Source organism: Penaeus japonicus, unplaced genomic scaffold (assembly GCF_977035675.1).
Source record: "Penaeus japonicus unplaced genomic scaffold, GWHDUDI00000001_assembly GWHDUDI00000028, whole genome shotgun sequence".
NCBI lineage: Eukaryota > Metazoa > Arthropoda > Malacostraca > Decapoda > Penaeidae > Penaeus > Penaeus japonicus.
Window position 1 is genome coordinate 5,673,590 of NW_028234430.1, and position 10,000 is coordinate 5,683,589.

Sequence of the window (10,000 nt, forward strand, 5' to 3'; positions counted from 1 at the left end):
AGAGGTGGAGGGAGGTGGGAGGGAGGGGGAGGGGGGGGGGGGGGAGGGAGAGAGGGGGAGGGAGGTGGGAGGTTGAGAAGGGAGGGTGGAGGGGAGGGAGGAGGGGAGGGAGAAGAGAGGTGGAGGGAGGTGGGAGGGGAGGGGAGAGGTGGAGAGAGATGGGAGGGGAAAGGAGAGGTGGAGGGAGGTGGGAGGGAGGGGAGGGAGGGAGGGAGTGGGGGGGAGGAGGGAGGAGGGAGAGGAGGGGGAGGGGGGAGAGAGGGGAGGGAGGGGGAGGGAGGGAGGTGGAGGGAGGTGGGAGGGAGGGAGAGGTGAGGGAGGTGGGAGGGAGGAGAGGGGGGAGGGGGTGGAGGGAGGAGAGAGGTGGAGGGAGGTGGGAGGGGGGGAGAGGGGAGGAGGGAGGGTGGGAGGGAGGAGGGAGGGGAGGAGAGGTGGAGGGAGGTGGGAGGGAGGGAGAGAGGTGGAGGGAGGTGGGGGAGGGTGGAGAGAGGTGGAGGGAGGGAGGGGAGGGCGAGAGAGAGGGAGGAGGGGAAGGGGAGGGGAGGGAGGGAGGGTGGAGGGAGGAGAGAGGTGGGGGAGGTGGGAGGGAGGGAGAGAGGGAGGGAGGTGGGAGGGACGGAGAGAGGTGGAGGGAGGTGGGAGGGAGGAGGAGGTGGAGGGAGGGAGGGATGGTTGTGAGGTTGGAGAGGGGTTGGGGAGGGGGGAGAGACCCCCCTGAGGGAGGTGGGGAGGAGGGAGAGGTGGAGGGAGGTGGGGGAGGGAGGATGAGGGAGGGAGAGAGGTGGAGGGAGGGGGAGGGAGGAGAGAGGGGAGGGAGGTGGGAGGGAGGAGTGAGGAGGAGTGGGAGATTTGGAGAGGTGGGAGGAGGAGGGAGAGTGGAGGAGAGGTGGGAGGGGAGGGAAGTGAGGGAGGGGACGAGAGATGGAGATGGAGGTGAGGTGGGAGGGTGGAGGGTGGAGGTTTTTTTGGGAGGTGGAGAGGGAGGGGGAGAGGTGGAGGAAGGTGGAGGGGGAGGGAGGTGGAGGGAGGTGGAGGGAGGTGGGGAAGTGGTGGAGGGAGGTGGGGAAGTGGTGGAGGGAGGTGGAGGGAGGGGAGGAGGGAGGGGTGAGAGTGGAGGGAGTCGAGGGAGGGTGAAAGGTGGAGGGATAGTGAGGGAATTAAGAATATTTCGATAGCGGTGAGGTAGTGATTGGGTAGTGTGTGAGTTGTTAAAGTGAGTTTGTGAGTGAGTTGAGTTTTGAGTGTGGAGAGATTATTTGAGTTTTCGGGGAAGGTGGGGAGGGAGGGGAGAGAGAAGGGGGAGGTGGGGAGGGAGGGTGAGAGGTGGAGGGAGTGGGAGAGAGAGGGTAGACAGGTGAGGGAGAGGGAGGGAACTTAGAGGGAGAGGGAGGCGGAGCGAGGTGGAGGGAGGAGGTGAGGAGGGTGAGCTAGGTGGAGTGGATGGCGGTGGGAGGGAGGGCGAGGCTGTGGGAAGGAGGTTAGTTGAGAGGTGGGGGAGGTGGGAGGGAGAGGTGGAGGGAGGTGGGAGGGAGGGTGAGAGGTGGAGGGAGGTGGGAGGGGGGGAGAGAGGTGGAGGGAGGTGGGAGGGGGGGAGAGAGGTGGAGGGGGGTGGGAGGGGCGGAGAGGGGGGGAGGGAGGGGGAGGAGGTGGGGGTGGGAGGGGGACCGGAGAGAGGTGGAGGGAGGTGGGAGAGCGGTGGAGCGAGGTGGAAAGTGGAGAGGGTGGGGAGGGAGAGTGGAAGTGGAGGGACAGAGAGAGGTGGGAGGGAGGGTAGAGGTGGAGGGAGGTGGGAGGGAGGGAGAGAGGAGAGGGAGGGGGAGAGGAGGGAGAGAGAGGTGGAGGGAGGTGGGAGGGAGGGTGAGAGGTGGAGGGAGGGGAGGGAGGGAGGAGGGAGGAGGTGGGAGGGGGAGGGAGGGAGGGAGGGTGAGAGGGAGGAGAGGAGGAGGTGGGGGAGGCGGAGGGAGGGGAAGAGAGGTGGAGGGAGGCGGAGGGAGGTGGAGGGAGGTGGAGGGAGGGGGAGGGAGGTGGAGGGAGGGGAAGAGAGGCGGAGGGAGGTGGAGGGAGGTGGAGGGAGGTGAAGGGAGGCGGAGGGAGGGAGAGGGAAGTGGGAGGGACGGAGAGAGATGGAGGGAGGTGGGAGAGAGGTGGAGGGAGGTGGGAGGGAGGAAGACAGGTGGAGGGAGGTGGGAGGGGGGGAGAGAGGTGGAGGGAGGTGGGAGGGAGGGTGAGAGGTGGAGGGAGGTGGGAGGGAGGGTGAGAGGTGGAGGGAGGTGGGAGGGGGGGAGAGAGGTGGAGGGAGGTGGGAGGGAGGGTGAGAGGTGGAGGGAGGTGGGAGGGAGGGAGAGAGGTGGAGGGAGGTGGGAGGGGGGGAGAGAGGTGGAGGGAGGTGGGAGGGAGGGAGAGGGAAGTGGGAGGGACGGAGAGAGGTGGAGGGAGGTGGGAGAGAGGTGGAGGGAGGTGGGAGGGAGGAAGACAGGTGGAGGGAGGTGGGAGGGAGGGAGAGGGAAGTGGGAGGGACGGAGAGAGATGGAGGGAGGTGGGAGAGAGGTGGAGGGAGGTGGGAGGGAGGAAGACAGGTGGAGGGAGGTGGGAGGGAGGGAGAGGGAAGTGGGAGGGACGGAGAGAGATGGAGGGAGGTGGGAGAGAGGGGGAGGGAGGTGGGAGGGAGGAAGACAGGTGGAGGGAGGTGGGAGGGAGGGAGAGGGAAGTGGGAGGGACAGAGAGAGGTGGAGGGAGGTGGAATGGAGAGGATAGAGGGGGGGGAGGTCTTCATCGCTGAAACCATAAATGTGATCATCCTCAATATATATATATATTATATATATTTTATTAATATATATATATATATATTAAATATTTATATCTAATATATATCTATATATATTATATAGTTTTTTTTTTTTTTTTTTTTTTTTTTTTTTTTATTTTTTTTTTTTTATATCAAGTATTATCTTCGCTAAACGCACGAGGTTTTGGCCATATTTACAAATAGGTTAGGTTAGTTATTATCTTGTTATCATCACCAGGATTATGAAAACAGTTGTTAATTAAAGAAATGGGATTAAAGGTTATGTGTAGGTTGGTCACAGCCCAGTTCAGGTGTGATTCATTATGGAAAATAGCTTTGTTATGAAAATGATATGATGTGATATCAGCATATGATATATGTGGAATCAGCATAGGTCTCCGCTCTATGCGTGTTTTTTCATGTCATAATTATTATATTTATTTCTATCACCAATCTCGTTTTGATTATCACTGTTATCGTTGTTAACATGACTAACATTATATCATCATAAATATATTAACTATTATCATTTTTATTGTTGTTGCTTCTGTTGTCATCATTATTGTTACTAGAATCATCATCATTGTCATCATTACTGTTACTAGAATCATCATCATTGTCATCATTATTGTTACTAGAATCATCATCATTGTCATCATTATTGTTACTAGAATCATCATCATTGTCATCATTATTGTTACTAGAATCATCATCATTGTCATCATTATTGTTACTAGAATCATCATCATTGTCATCATTATTGTTACTAGAATCATCATCATTGTCATCATTATTGTTATTAGAATCATCCTCATTGTCATCATTATTGTTACTAGAATCATCATCATTGTCATCATCATAATAATAATCATCATCATCATTGCAATTGTCTATAGGAATTATAATACTGAGATAACTTTCCTTATTTCCAGCCAGTCAGCCATACCTACCATTAATAATTTTTGTAACAATTTCATTTCTTAAACGTATTCTTTTTTTGAACACTTCGACCCTGAATTGTATATTGGGAATGATTTTGACTAAGTAGTTGTGACTAATTGATAACATCCAGCAATAGAAAAAAATGGGTACCATTATTCGAAAAAATACCATTAACTTAACCATCCGTACTGTACTGTATTACCAAAAGGAGAAAATACTGACATTTATTATTAAACATATTCGGTTTTGCATAATATATTATCTATCTATCTATCTACTATCTTTATATATATATATATATATATATATATATATATATATATATATATATATAGATATTATAGTATATATATACATACACACACACACACACACACGCACACACACACACCACACCAATAAAATATAAATATAGATATCTATAATCTATATATAAGATATATATATATATATATATATATTATATATATATATATATATATATATATATATATATATATACATACATATGGATATAGTAGCGATGATTTTAATGGTGATAATAATAATGACGACGATTGTGATAATTTTGAACTTCTATCAATAAAGATTATAACAATAACAATTATAATCATAGCAATGCGGTTGCTACTCTCGATTATGATAATGATAAGAGATAAGAGGTAATGATAATGATAAGTATAACAATGATGATGATTGCATAATATAACAATGATCACAATAAAAGTGATAATAGCAGCAGTAGTAATAAAGGATAATGATAATCATAATAATAATTCAAACAATAACAACAAATTCAAAACAACAATGATTATGATAATGGAAATAATAATAATAATAGTAATAACAATAATAATGATAATAACAATAACATGAAAATTGTAATACAGTTATATGCTCGAAAATAAAGACAATTATATCACCTATTAAATCTTTATCTGTAAAAAAAAAAAAAATAAATAAAAAAATCCGAGCTTGAGACGTAGGAAGCACTACTGATGTCTAAAAGCTTAAGATGATTATAAAAATTACTTAAGATAATCTTGAAGATGAAAATAGATAACATAGATGTTGCAAAGTCTCATTCATTCTGCAATCTCCATAGTATTCTTGTATATAAATCGATAAACAATTTGTTAGTTATCACGTATTTGTAATTGTTTTTTATCATCATTTTTGTCTTTATTATCATTCATATAATTATCTTTCGTGTCTTTGTCTTCATCATCTATAACTATATTATTAATTGGTATTACTGTTATCCGTATTACTGTAATTAACGTTATTATTTTTGTTATTCTTTTTATCGCTATTATCAGCAGTATTGCTATGATTATTTTATTAATATTATAATTGTTCTTATCGTTATTATTACTATCATTATCATTACTATCATACTGTTATCATTGTCATTATCATTGTTATCATTACCGACATGAAAATAATGACTTATGTAAATAAACACTGATCATAAAAAAGTCATGATAATAATATTATCATGATGATCATCATCATTATTATATTCAGTATAATTGATATCATCATTATCATGATGATTATTACCATTATCATTAGAATTATTAAAATCGTCATAATACTCATCTTCATTCTTATTATCCTTATTATCATCATCATCATTATTATCATGATCCATCTGTTTCTTCCACAATTATCATTATAATTACTATTTTTGTTATCATTATCATCATTTATATTACCATTATCATTATCAAACATCCTCATCATAACCATTATCCCAATTAATATCACATTCGTCACCATCATTCATCATCATCATCATCATTGCTATTATCAAAATCATATCAGTTTCCTGTACCAATGAACACATCCGCCCTTCTTGCCCCAAATGCCCTTCTCAAGTTACGCCAATTCTCGCTTTTCGTCTATTCATGTTTAGTGATGATATGTGATACGATACTCATCGCTATCTCACTCCGTGTGCCCCCCCCCCCCCTCTCTCTCTCTGCTTCGCTCTCTCTCTCTCTCTCTCTCTCTCTCTCTCTCTCTCTCTCTCTCTCTCTCTCTCTGCTTCGCTCGCTCTCTCTCTCTCTTGTGCCCTTTCTCTCTGTTTGGTTCTCTCTCTTTCTCTCTCTCTCCTTTTGCCTCTCTCTTTCTGTCTTTCCATTTGCCTCTCTCTTTCTCGTTCTCTCTCTCTCTCACGCCCTCTCTCTCTATTTTTTTCTCTCTCTCTTTCTTTCTCTTTAAATTTCTCTCTCTTTCAATCTCTCTCTCTCTCTCCTCCTATTATCCTATCATTATCATTATTGTTATTATCATTATCATCATTGTTATTATTATTATCATCATTATCTTTTTTATCATTATCTTTTTTATCATTATCATTGTTACCATTATCATTATCATCATGATTATTTTTACCATTAATACTATCCTTTTCATCATTTATCTATTCCTTTTATCATCATTATCATCATGATCATTATCTTATCATCATCATCACTATCATCATTATGATTATCATCACTAAAATGACTATTGTTAGCATTATTATCATTACTATTATCATTACCATCATTGTTATAATCATTATTACTATCAATATTTTCATCATCCATATTAATATCATCTATATCATTAGCATCATTACTATTATCCTTATCATTTTTCATATTATGATTATCATTATTACGAAGGTTATTATCATAACTACTACTACTATAACTAAAATAATTCCTTCTATTATTAAAATTTGTATTATTATTTCTATCACCACCAACATCAGCATTATCATTATTATCATTACCATTATCATTATTAGCACTGTTTTCGCCATTCATGTTTTTATCATTATCTATCCCATGACTATTGTAATTATATTCATTATCATTATCATCATCTTTATCATGATGATCATAATCATCATTATCTATAAGAATATCAATCACTATCGTTATAATTGTCATCATGATCGTCATTATTATCATTATCGTCATCACGATTACGATTTTCTTTATAATTATCATCATTATTACCATCACTATCATTAGCATTATTATCACTACCATTACCATTATTACTACCGTCATTATGATGATGATAATGAACACTATTATTACTAATGATATCGGTGGGCGCCGTTGAACCAAGAGGACCGAAGCAGAGTTCACCTCCCTGCTCTCTTCGGTCCGAGCTTACTCTGAGTAAAGCCCTCTCTCTGCCTGAGTAAAACCCTCTCACAGCCAGAGTAAAGCCCTCTTACTGCCTGAGTAAAGCCCTCTTACTGCCTGAGTAAAGCCCTCTCACAGCCTGAGTAAAGCCCTCTCACAGCCTGAGTAAAGCCCTCTCACAGCCTGAGTAAAGCCCTCTCACAGCCTGAGTAAAGCCCTCTCACAGCCTGAGTAAAGCCCTCTCACAGCCTGAGTAAAGCCCTCTCACAGCCTGAGTAAAGCCCTCTCACAGCCTGAGTAAAGCCCTCTCACAGCCTGAGTAAAGGCCTCTCATAGCCTGAGTAAAGCCCTCTCGCAGCCTGAGTAAAGCCCTCTCACAGCCTGAGTAAAGCCCTCTCACAGCCTGAGTAAAGCCCTCTCACAGCCTGAGTAAAGCCCTCTCACAGCATGAGTAAAGCCCTCTCACAGCCTGAGTAAAGCCCTCTCACAGCCTGAGTAAAGGCCTCTCATAGCCTGAGTAAAGCCCTCTCGCAGCCTGAGTAAAGCCCTCTCACAGCCTGAGTAACGCCCTCTCACAGCCTGAGTAAAGCCCTCTCACAGCATGAGTAAAGGCCTCTCGCAGCCTGAGTAAAGCCCTCTCACAGCCTGAGTAAAGCCCTCTCACAGCCTGAGTAAAGCCCTCTCACAGCCTGAGTAACGCCCTCTCACAGCCTGAGTAAAGCCCTCTCACAGCCTGAGTAAAGCCCTCTCACAGCCTGAGTAAAGCCCTCTCACAGCCTGAGTAAAGCCCTCTCACAGCATGAGTAAAGCCCTCTCACAGCATGAGTAAAGCCCTCTCACAGCCTGAGTAAAGGCCTCTCATAGCCTGAGTAAAGCCCTCTCGCAGCCTGAGTAAAGCCCTCTCACAGCCTGAGTAAAGCCCTCTCACAGCCTGAGTAAAGCCCTCTCACAGCCTGAGTAAAGCCCTCTCACAGCCTGAGTAAAGCCCTCTCACAGCCTGAGTAAAGCCCTCTCACAGCCTGAGTAAAGCCCTCTCACAGCCTGAGTAAAGCCCTCTCACAGCCTGAGTAAAGCCCTCTCGCAGCCTGAGTAAAGCCCTCTCACAGCCTGAGGAAAGCCCCTGAGTAAAGGCAATAATTTCCAATCTACCATCCCTCTTTTATTTCAATAAATGTAATCAATAACATGGAATACTTCTTATGCAAATCAGTTTTGGATACTCTTTTTAAAAATAATTTTCAACCACAGCATAATGTAATGCATAAAATTATAACAAGCAAAGTTCTAGATAAGGAGCTGTGCATTTGGTGAAATCTTAATATAACCCCGCATATATTTTTACACAAAACTGAAAGAAAAAAAAAGTTTAGCTCATTTAGAAGCCTCCTTGGAAAGCTTTTGTGGGGGAGGGGAGAGGGGTAAGGGCACCCCACCCCTACAACCACCCCCACCAAATACATCCCCCGGAAACCATAATCATCATATCTTTCATATCATATCTACCATCACCATCACTATAAAGTATATACCAGCAATGGACCATCATATATCAACATGGCTGATGGAGAAAGAGTTATGAAAAGGAACACCGTAACTAACAAGCACTGCAAGACAGAAGCCATAATATTAATGCAATATTTGCAATATTACCTGTAGGTGCTGTTGCTCTCTGCTCACTCTCTCACTTTTTTTCCCTCTTGTTTTATTTCTTATTCCTTCATGAAGTCAGAAAGCCTATAAGTGTTTATTATTTTTATTTTTTTTCTGCGTTACATTTCTGACACCTGAAGTTCGTTCGGGAAAAAATTATGATTCGAATCGACTTTTTAATAGTACGGTTTGACTAGAGGATTATTCCCGTGTCCACTCTTACTCTTTTTCACTTGAATGTCCTTTCTAAAACACCAATTTTTCTGTTTCCTTCTTTCTCTCTCTTTCTCTCTTTCCTTTCCTATTCTTTTTTGCTTCTATTTTTTTTCTTCCCTTTTCTTCACGTTTCACTCCCCTTTCAAGATAACTTCTGTTTTCCCTCTGCTTTTCGAGTAAACAAATTCACAATTCCGAGATCTTCGTACAGTGCTCACAAATCCGTCGGTTCCTCCAGCACCACACATCAAAACGCCGCCACATCGATCACCACATCCTCCACGTCGTCGGGAAATATCGCACGGTCACAATCCCATCAACCTTCCATGCCTAACCGTAGTCCTGCTCCTTCAGCGAGAGCACACAAGCCGTCAGGTCGGAACGCCACGGACGCACCAAGGAGACACCTCTCGTTGCCGTCCAAGCGAGGAAGATCCACTGGAGGAGGAGGAGGAACGAGAGGAAGAAGAGGAGGAGGAGGAGGAGGTGGAGGAGGAGGAGGAGGAGGAGAAGAGGCTCAGGAACCCGTGACTCTCCCCGGCAGTGTGGCGAGCGAGGTGGCTGTCGCGTCCCTCCGACCCCACGGCCACATGACCGGCGTCTCAGGTGGTCGCGGTCACTCACATTACACCTGGTCTGCCCCTCCGCGGCGCTCACTCCATGGCGCTCGTTGCCTCCGCCGAGTCTTCCTCTTGATCACGTACGGCGGAGGGAGAGGGGGTCGTGCATGGCCCTGGGGGGGAGATAAGAGAGAGGGGAAGTGATGCTAAAAGCTTTGACTTAAGAGGGTCGCGCGAGCGGGGCCGGACGCTCAGGAATTCTTTTCGAAGCCTAACAACCTCCTTGGCTGTGTGCAATACGCCGCTGCACACCTTGTGGCAAGACGAGGAATTCTTATTTCCTTTGGATGATATGCCGTACTGTATATTCAGACATCATCGTTTTAAGTCTTAATGTGTAGATATTGTAACCTTTTGCAGCCTAGTCCATCTTGTTAAAGACAATGAATTACCTTTCGATAAAAAAAACATCTCTCCATGTATTACATAAGCAGAGAAATATGAAATCGACCATCCCAACACAAATACAAACTCATGGTATTAGTTTACACGTCTGTCTGGCAGTCGGTATCAATTTTGTTTATCATGTCTCCGCGTGTTCGATTTACCTGGCATTCATCTGCATACGAAGGATATAAAAGAGAAGCCTTAGGGACCATCCGTGTTGTGGGAGGGTCATAGCGATCAAAGGCATC

The 10,000-nt window shown here is 44.6% G+C and overlaps 1 protein-coding gene across 2 annotated transcripts in view; it reads right to left on the minus strand.

Moving 5' to 3' along the window:
- Positions 1–10,000, minus strand: part of LOC122268044 (major facilitator superfamily domain-containing protein 12) — a 56,346-nt gene that overhangs the window by 32,578 nt on the left and 13,768 nt on the right. Inside the window, exon 2 of one of the 2 annotated variants that reach the window (XM_043038281.2) lies at positions 8,530–9,478. The exons of the other annotated variant lie outside the window; for it this stretch is intronic. The gene's annotated coding sequence lies outside the window, so the exon portion shown is untranslated. The remainder of the gene's footprint in view (positions 1–8,529; positions 9,479–10,000) is intronic. 2 annotated transcript variants of the gene reach the window in all.